Here is a 10,579-nt window from a genome sequence, read left to right as displayed (position 1 = left end):
CCGGGCTACCACTCAAGTTGCGGAGTTCATGATAGTCAATGAAGACATCTCCTATAACGGGATCCTGGGCAGACCCATCTTAAGGGATATGCGAATCGTGACCTCAATCTACCACTTATCAATGAAGTTCCCAACCCCCAATGGGGTAGGATGCGTGCGGGGATGTCAAGCTGACTCCCGGAAATGCTACAGCAAGGCTTTGAGGGCCGCAGTAAAAGCCTGTAAAGAGGCCCAACAAATGGATGAAGACATCCCGGAAAGCTGTTACAAGCAAGTGGATATAGAAAAGGAACCCGAAGCCAAGACTCAGGGAAGGGTTTTAATAAAGTTTGTGAAAGCAACCTGCAACATGGTGATTATCGTGCAACATCCGGGGGACGACCCTTATCTAGAAGCCTGGTCGAAGAGATTGTGGAAGATGTTACTGACAGTGACTTTGAAGGGGATGGTCAAAAGCAGCCCCAAAATAAAAAGCAAGAAAATGAGTGCGTGGCACCTTGTGACTTCAATAGTGCTATGGTAACCTATCAACTCGGAAACCGAACACGGCTTCCCGTTCATGAAATCCTGGGTACGCAACCCCAAGAGGGTGGCAACAAAGAGGTTACCGTTGAGATCGACCTCGACCCAAGGATGCCGGAAACCCAGGTGAAGACTGGAGCAGCTGGGGATACCCTGTCCATCTTGGTGGATGAGTCCGACCCCACTAAAGAGCTAAAAATTGGGGAGCAATTGGGGCCGAACCTAAGGGAAACCCTGACCGCATTCTTAAAGAATAATCTGGACGTCTACGCTTGGAACCATTCAGATATGATCGGGATTCACCCGGAAGTCATGTGCCACCACCTCAATATTGACCCAGACAGGAAGGGAGTCCGACAGAAGAGAAGACCAATTAGTGGGGAAAGGGCTGCCGCTCTTCAAGAGGAGGTAGACCGACTATTGAAGGCAGGCCTAGTGAAAGAAGCTTTTTACCCCACTTGGCTAGCAAACCCAGTGTTGGTGAAGAAACCTAACGGAAAGTGGAGAAATTGCATAGACTTTACTGATCTGAACAAGGCTTGCCCTAAGGACAGCTTCCCGCTCCCTCGAATTGACCAATTGGTGGATTCCACTGCGGGGCATGCACTGTTGAGCTTCATGGACGCCTACTCAGGCTACAATCAGATCCCCATGTTCGAGCCAGATCAAGAACACACCTCCTTCATCACTGACAGGGGGCTTTATTGCTATATAGGCATGCCGTTTGGTTTACTAATTGCTGGGACTACATATCAAAGGTTGGTCAATAAGATGTTTAAGGATCAGATTGGGAGAACGATGGAAGTGTATGTGGATGACATGCTAGTAAAATCGAAGGAAGCTTATGATCATGTTACACACTTATCAGAAATGTTCAACATACTGAGGGATTACAGGATGAAGTTGAATCCCCAAAAATGCGTATTCGGGGTTGAATCCGGCAAGTTCTTGGGCTTCATTGTCAATCACAGGGGAATTGAAGCTAACCCTGCGAAGATCAAGGCCTTAATTGAAATGAGGTCGCCTAGGAATGTAAAAGAGGTGCAATGCCTTACAGGCCGGGTTGCCGCCCTAAACCGGTTCATCTCAAAATCCTCAGATAAATGTAGAGAATTTTTTGCAGCCATAAAAAAGGGGCAAAAATTTGAATGGACGATAAAATGTGAGGCTGCCTTCCTGAAGCTGAAGGAGCAACTTGGAAGCCCGCCATTGTTGGCAAAACCAACGGAGGGTGAAGCCTTAATCCTTTACCTAGGGGTTTCCGAATTCTCAATTAGCGCTGTCCTGATCAAGGAGGAAGAGCAAGCCCAACAGCCAGTATACTATGTGAGCAAGAGATTACTTGATGCTGAAACCCGCTACTCAAATATGGAGAAGCTAGCCTACGCACTAATTTTGGCTTCCCGCAAACTAAGGCCTTACTTTCAGGCTCACAAGATTGAAGTACGAACATCCTTCCCTCTCAGACAGGTCTTGCACAAGCCGGAAGCCTCTGGAAGGATCATGAAATGGGCAGTCGAGCTAGGCCAGTTTGACATAGAGTACAAGCCAAGGACAGCCATCAAGGGGCAGGCACTAGCTGACTTCATCTTAGAGTTTCCACCTACTTTCGAAGTTGAAGGGATGGAATGCATACCTGAACCTCAGTCTCCAATAGCCATACCCGAGAATTGTTCCCCTTGGTGGAACTTGTACATCGATGGGGCTGTAAATGGAAATGGGGCCGGGGCTGGCATTGTCTTAGTCAGTCCGGAAGGCCATAAGCTGCAAAGCTCCATTCATTTCGACTTTAAAGCCACCAACAACGACGCGGAGTATGAAGCCCTAATAGCTGGCCTGAAGCTGGCCTTGGAGATGAGAGTAGAAAACATGAATGTTTACAGTGATTCTATGCTGGTAGTCTGGCACATCCGAGGAGGCTTCCAAGCTAGGGGTTCCCGCACTGATCTCTATATGCGGTATGCCCAGGAACTAATTGGGAAATTCAGGGAAATCAAGCTAGAGCAAATACCAAGATCTGAGAATGCAGATGCCGATGCCTTAGCCAAATTAGGCTCTCAGAGGGATGCACACATGCTCGGGGTGATCCCCCTCGAAATCCAGTATCAGCCTGGCATCCCCAGAATTGAAGTCATGGACGTTGAAGCTGATGAAACTAACCTTTGGACAACCCCAATCCATGAATACATAGCCAACGGAACCCTGCCTACATACAAGGATGAGGCCAGGAAATTGAGGTACAAGGCAGCCCAATATGTGATTTATGATGGAATCCTTTACAAAAGGGGATTCAATCGGCCCCTCCTCTGGTGTGTTGCTGGGGTAAGATGTGAATACATTATGCGCGAGATGCATGAAGGAATCTGTGGGAATCACTCGGGGGGTGCCTCCCTCGCTCACAAAATCCTCCGTCAAGGCTACTACTGGCCTACCCTCCACAAGGATGCTCATGCCTTCGCCAAGGCCTGTGACAGTTGCCAAAGGTTCTCTAATACAAACAAGAGCCCTGCGGTACCCCTGAAGACCCTGACAAGCCCTTGGCCGTTTGCTGTTTGGGGTATAGATCTGATTGGTGAATTACCAAAAGGGAAAGGAGGGGTGAAATATGCAGTCGTGGCTGTAGATTACTTTACTAAATGGGCTGAAGCTGAACCCCTGGCTTCCATTACTGCAAGGAAGTTGGTAGACTTCGTTTATCGTGCGATCGTCTGTCGATACGGGGTTCCCTACAAGCTCATATCAGACAATGGGAAACAGTTTGACAGCAATGAAATGATGAATTTATGTGAAAACCTTGGCATAAAGAAAGGCTTCTCAGTAGTGTGCCACCCCCAGAGCAACGGTCAAACGGAGGCCGTAAACAAAATTATTAAACACACCCTGAAGGCCAAACTGGAAGAGAAAAAGGGATGCTGGCCAGAGGAACTCCCCATGGTGTTGTGGTCTTACAATACCACTCCAAGGTCTACCACTGGAGAAACCCCGTTCACCCTAACATACGGGTGTGAAGCCATGGTTCCCGTAGAAGTTGGAGCAGGATCTTTCCGAAGGGATAACTACGACCCTGAGAATAATGAAGTCAACCACGGGCTCTACTTAGATCTGATTGAAGAAGTACGGCATACGGCTCAGTTGAAACTTGCTGCATATCAACAGAGGACCCGTAAATATTTTGATAAGAAAGTAAGGGTTTGACTCCTCAAAACGGGAGACCTAGTTCTCAGAAAAATGATGCCTAACATGAGGGTTCCCGCTCATGGAGCCTTCGGTGCAAAGTGGGAAGGCCCATATATCATCAAAACAGTGCTTTGGGAAGGTACCTATCACCTCACAGACATGGATGGAAGACTCATACCACGGGCATGGAACGCCCAACACTTAAAGAGGTATTACCAGTAGCTTCATCCGGGTAGTATTTCTGTAGGCTTCGGCTTAAGGGTCAGGAAATAAAGGCGATCTATTAGTTGTAATCGCTATGCTTTTAGGAAAATTATCAGGCTACTATTTGCTTTATTTGCTAGGACGCTCGGGGGGTAGTGTCGTTACACCCCCCAATATTATGCTATGTCAATTTTTACCATGTGATTCAATAAAATTTCGCAGCTTTCCGTTACGAAAATGTTGTATATGCTTGCTTGCTTACCATGATTGTTAATTGAATACTTCATGTATGCTTTAAAAAGTATTTAGGGTTTCAATTGCATCTAGTTCTCCACCATAATTAAAATTATGCTAAAGAACTCGGGGGGTAGTAGTAGGCATATCATTAACATTACTTAGCTTAAATTTGAAATTGGAAATCGAAAACACTAAAACTCGTGAACACAACTTGATAACTTGGCTGCACCGGTGGGAAGGTTAAAGCTTATCAAAGCTTTCAAGGTTTCAAGCCTATCAAGGCTTTAAAGGCTAAAGCTTATCAAAGCTTTCAAGGTTTCAAGCCTATCAAGGATTTCAAGGCTAAAGCTTATCAAAGCTTTCAAGGTTTCAAGCCTATCAAGGCTTTCAAGGCTAAAGCTTATCAAAGCTTTCAAGGTTTCAAGCCTATCAAGGCTTTCAAGGCTAAAGCTTATCAAAGCTTTCAAGGTTTCAAGCCTATCAAGGCTTTCAAGGCTAAAGCTTATCAAAGCTTTCAAGGTTTCAAGCCTATCAAGGCTTTCAAGGCTAAAGCTTATCAAAGCTTTCAAGGTTTCAAACCTATCAAGGCTTTCGAGGCTAAAGCTTATCAAAGCTTTCAAGGTTTCAAGCCTATCAAGGCTTTCAAGGCTAAAGCTTTTCAAGCTTTCATGGTTTTGGGCTTACGGTAGCCCTTCAAGGTTTAAAGCCCGTCGAGGCTTTCAAGGCCGAAGGCTTATCGAGGCTTTCGAGTTTAAAGCCTATCCAGGCTCACAAGGCTTACTTGGTGAAGTTATTACAAGGCTAACTTGGTGGGATTACTAGAAAGCTCACTTCGTGGAATTATTCAGAACTTACTTGGAGGAATTATCGCAAAGCCTACGTCGTAACGTTATCTCAGAACTTATACTTGGAGACTACTCTAAAGGCTTACACCTAGGGGTCATTTTAAAGGCTTACACCTAGGGGTCATTTTAAAGGCTTACACCTAGGGGTCATTTTAAGGCTTACGTCCAATGGTGTCCCTAGATTCTCACACATGTGAGATCAGATTCAACTGCGCTTAAATGGATTATTACAAGGAAAGACTAAGTGCTTTTACATACGCTATTGGGGAGTTAACACAAACATATACATCAACATACATTCGCAAAGAAGGAAACGACCTTGAAGAACAAAGTCCCAAGGATCATAACCCCCCAGAAAGCAAACAATGTGTACGCTTTCGATCAAAGGGCTATCCCCTGTATTCCTTCTTTCTACCTGCATGGAAGAGTTAGGCGACCAACACAAAAATATCCAAGGAAATACAAGAAAGGCATACAAGGCAAGGAATGAAGAAGTGAAAGCGACTACATAGAAAATAAGCTACAAGGGAAATTCCTCCCCACACCAACAGGGGGAGGCCCTTGTAGCATTAAAAATGTCTTGCGCAGCATTCGGAGGTGCCCGCACCCTCATCCAAAAAAAATATCAAATTCGTGACGACAAGCGCCACACACAAATTCAGGATTAACAAAAAATAAAAGTTTGATTAACTAAGAGGAGGGAAGATCAAGAAGCAGGAGGGGAGGAGGAGCCCTTCTCGTCAGCAGTGAGGATGTCTTGCGGAGCCTGGGTTGCCACTAGGGTTGCAGCTGGAACCCCTTCCGGGGGCGTCACCTCAGTTCCCGCAGAGATCGGCTCTACGGGCTTCGGCTCGTCTTCAGCCACACCCCTCTTTTCAATACCTTCCCCGGAGAAACCTTGGGAAGTCGCCGGAACCTTCTCCTGGCCAGTAGCATCTTCGGCCTTCGCCTCCTCCAGGGCTACCGCAGCATCGGGCCCCAACTTGGCCCAATCATTGTCGAGGAAGAAGCGGTAGGCCGATTTCACGCAGTCCTTGACTCCTGCGGCAACTCCGGCCTCAAAAACGGCGGCCTCCCGCTCCTTCCTCGTCGCCTTTGCAGCGACGGCAGCCTCCTACAGCTCCTTCACCTGGTCCTCCAGCTTCTTGACCATTTTCCCAAGGCCATCAGCCTCCTCCTCCAAGGAACGTCTCACAGCATCTTCCTTCCTCCTCTCCTCACGGACTTTGGCTTCAGCCTCCTTCAGCTCCTGGTTGGCCTTCCGCACAAGGTCCCTGTCTTTGACAGCGGAAGCCAGGTCCGCCTTAGCCTGCTTCAAATCCGCCCTCATCGTCTCATTGACCCGGTCTGTATCAGCAACATGCTCCCCCATCTTCAGATCGAGGAACAGGCTCTTGGCGTTGGCCACCACCTTGTCACGGGTGGCCTCGGCTATCGAAAGCCTGTCCCACTCCCGAATGGTAGCCTCGGAGACCTGGTCAGAGAGCATTCGCTGAAAGAGCTGAGTCTTTTGAGAGGAGGAGGAAGCGGGAGAGCTGCGGGCCAGGGTTAACCTAGGCTTCTTGCTTGTACGGCCTTCGGCTGAAGACCTGGCCTCCGCGGTCTTGGAGGGGTCCCGCTTGCGACCCCCGGAGGAGGCCTTCTTCTGCTCTAAAGAGGGAGAAGGGAGCTGGGAGAGTGGCTTGGCAGGATTGGGAGCCTGGGAGCCGGAGGCCTCTCCGAAGAGGTCCTCGTACTTGGTGGAGCGCTTGACGAATCTGGGAATGTTGGCAGCCATATCTGTGGAAAGAAACAAGGAGAAACAATTAGATAATATCCGAGCATATACAGAAATATGGGAGGATGCAAGCATAGCAGATGGCATATAAAAATTGTAAAGCATGCAGGAGGTATGACAGGAAATTTATAAAGCGAATATCATATAAGGAAAATAAGTCCAAGGGTGCAAGCTAAGAGGAAACCTGGGCTTCCCGTCGCCTCCACATCTGCACCCCCCTCATCAACGGGGGATGCATCTACCACCGTAGTGGAAAAACCGAGCCTCTCCAGATTCTCTGGAGTAAGCAGGCTGGAGCCATCACCTAGCTCGGTGGATAGCCCCAACACGTGCTTGGCCCTCTCAAGGGACTCCCCCGCCAAAGGAGTCTGCACTGGCATGTCTACAACAAATACAAGCATAAGGAAATTAAACGGGAACCCTAAAGGGCTAAACTAGACAATGAACAAAGGGAAAACTGGCTTACTGGGGGAGAGATTGAAGTCCTTTCTGTAGACTGGGCAGTTGTAGCAGTAAAGGAAGAGCTTCTGCCAGTCTGACATCGACTGGCGGTAACCCTTGATGCCCTTCTTGTGATGGGTATTCCAGGCAGTGAGGTAGAAGAACCCTGGGGTCCTCCCAGTAAGTTTCAGCTGGAAGAACCAACCCAACTCCAAGGCAGACATCCTCACCCCATGGTGGATATCGTAGAGGATGTAAAGGCAGACCGCCATGCGGTAGGAGTTGGGGGTGAGCTGCATAGGAGAGACCTCATAGAAGTCCAAGACCTCCAGAATGAAAGGATGGAGGGGGAGAGACAAGCCCAGCTTGAAGAACTGGGCAGAAAGCACGGCCTTGGGATAGCCAGTGCCCGGCTTGAGGGTGTCGAAGCAGTGACACCTCTCTCCTGGCTTCGGGATCCCCAGGGTGCAGCCAGGGTTGCAGGACTCCAAGAGGGACTGCAGCCTCGCAGGAGTCATGATGGAGTCCATGTGCTCGCAGGCCAGGACTACAGCTGGAGGCTCGATCACCTCCACGGAAGCTTCAGCCTCCCGTTCAGCCTCCTCGGGGCTCCCCTCGAGGGCTTCAGCAGCAGGGTCCAGCGGGAGGCCCGGGGTCATATCTGCCTGGCTGGACTCAGAGGTGGTCCAGTTGAGCTCCTTCACCACTAAGCTGCGCCTGGAGCGGGTCCTGGAGCTAACCCCCAAACTCGGCTGAGCAGGCTGAAGGTCCGGGCTAGGAGAGGATCCCGCGTCAACTACGACAACGGGAGCCTTGCTTGTGGCAGACTGAGAAGAGTGTGATGACACGGATCCTTGAGACATCTACAAGAGGAAAGGATGGGTTAATGAAAGGACACAGCAAGATGAGGCGAGGTCGAAAGAAAGAAAAACAAAAAGGGAGAAGGAGAAAGGGCTTGCGGAAGACTGGGCTGCAAGGATGAAGCCCTACGAGTGCGAATAAGGAATAAAAAGGCTTCAGTTGGAGCCCTGAAGTGTAAGGGGACTACATCCCTCACAGGAAGCAGCACAGGCCACGAAGGACGGTTCATCTTCTTCGGGAAGCCCAACAAGGGACCCGGAGCGGGAAGCCTAATCCTAACCCTAATCTCAACCACAACAATCAACGCCCAATCACAATCCTAAGATACCAGCTAAGCAAGTATAGCAAGCAAATCACGCAAACAATACATTCACAACAGATAAAGGGCACGACAAGGGGGTTCGATTGTGAAAGGGGGGTTCCCCCTGGAGGCAATTGGGAACCTAGGGTTTAGAATCTAGGGCTACGATCATGGCCTGAAAGCAATGCAACAACACCAAGGGCGATAACCCAGTTGGGAAACAATCAGGGCCTAATAGGGGTCAATTAAAACCAGTGGTGTGTGTATATTCAAAGGATGAGTGTACATGTTTAACTATAACTGGCATGCAGGGCAAATTAGTAGTTTAATCGGGCATGGTAACATCAAGCAAGGCGAATGTGGGTGTGTGCACGCATACCGAGGTGAACAGTCAAGAGAAAAAGAGACAAACAGGCATGGACCATATAAACGTTTAGTTGCAGACATGGTGCAAATGTAAAAGAAAAATAAAAATGAAGGCTCGAGGAGAGCATACCTTTGGTCGGAAGTTGGAAACGGAGATGGAGAAGTGAACGCCGGTGAGAAAGAGCAAGGCGCGCCTGGAAGTGCTTCGGTCGGAAGAGAGAGTGTGGAGTGAAGTGTTTGAGAGATAAAAGAAAAGTGGAACGAGGCTGTGTGTAAGTGTATATATAGCAGTGAGAAGTGGGGGACAGCTACGCCAGGTGGCGTGCCGTGACTGGCTGGGCGTGGAGAAGGCTTTGATGACGCAGGGCTTCCCGAGGCCTAGGTGGGTGGCTGAAGAGGTAGAGGCAGGCTAGGACTCTACGGCTGCACCACCTAATTAGGGATTTTCTGTTGCAATTCAAACCAATTTGAATTTAAATTAAACCCCGAAATCTTTGGGATTAGCCTTATCACAAACTGATATGGCACACGCGGGAAACTAGAAAGGTGGAGTAAAAATTGCGGAAGCTCGGACATATTCGTGGAAAATAATTTTTATTATTTTGGGAATAAATATTCAAGGCTTGCGGTGGTTGTGCTGAATTAATATAATTGGTTTCATAATTATGTGTGGGAAATACATCTGAATTATTTCTTGTTTCTTACACCGGGCTACGCCCACGTAAGCTTAGAAATAATTTACGATTAATCTCTGACATAATTTAAGGGCTTGCAGCTGGTTGATTGAGGGTTACCGTTCTTAGGTTCCTCTCGTATTTAATACTTTAAGGAACCGGGGGGTAGTTGTTGTGCCATAAAATCTCCCTGGGCTTATTTTATAGCCCATCATATTATTTGGGCTTCACTTGGGCTTATTGGAATCATTTGGTTAAGGATAATGGGCTTCACCATAGCTGGGTGAATCATTGAAGGTGTACAAGAAGGTATATGGACTTGCATTGAAGCATAATGAAGACTGCCATCAGAATGGGGTTGCACCTGAAGACGCTTTAGGGGTTACCGCTGCTAGGGGTTACCGCTAAGTGCACCCAGGCTTGCAGTTACGGGGCTGTAGTTAGGGGATGCCGCTGGCAGGGCTTCCGCCGCCTGGGCAGAGCGGCAGGCAGACTCCAAGAAGGACTCTTCTTCCTTGTTTCTAGGAGGACGAATAGGAAGTATATTGGGAGTGTATCAACTATTATTTATCTACAAATTAAGAGATAAATACATGCATTATGGAGATAATTATAAATTGGTGGAGATAATTCAAGAATATTCTAATAATTATGCAAGATGAAGGCTTCAAGTGACCTACTTGGAGTGGGATACCGCTGGATAACTACTGAAAGAAGGCTGTTTTATCCTAAACTAGAGGGGATAAGAGCTTATCTCTTCAGAGTCCTAAATCGAGAACTACATGGGTTTGATCCCCATAAATATAGGGTATGTAGGCACCTTGCAAAGGGATTTGGATCATTTTCACGAGTTCTACACTCTAAAGAGAGGCACGTGTAACCTTTGTGACATATATTTCCGGGCAATTGCAGGACGGAATTCTATAATTCCGGCCTCATTGTTTGGTACTTTGCAAGCTCAGCCCTTAAACACACTTGTTTCTCATTTGTTTTTTTCTTAGTTTGTGCTAACGGTAGCCCCTAAAAGCTAGCCGTGATTTTCGTAGTTGTAATAGATATCCCTATAATTGTGCTACACGGTTCTGGGGGTGTTGTATCAATTCCTCTCACAACATGAGGGATGTTTAATGTCAAAGCAAGCACGACGTCCGTTTCCATCTCAAACTGATTTTGC

The sequence above is a fragment of the Daucus carota genome, chromosome 3, assembly GCF_001625215.2.
Source record: "Daucus carota subsp. sativus chromosome 3, DH1 v3.0, whole genome shotgun sequence".
NCBI classification, from domain to species: Eukaryota; Viridiplantae; Streptophyta; class Magnoliopsida; order Apiales; family Apiaceae; genus Daucus; species Daucus carota.
Note: the sequence above shows the minus strand (reverse complement) of the source record.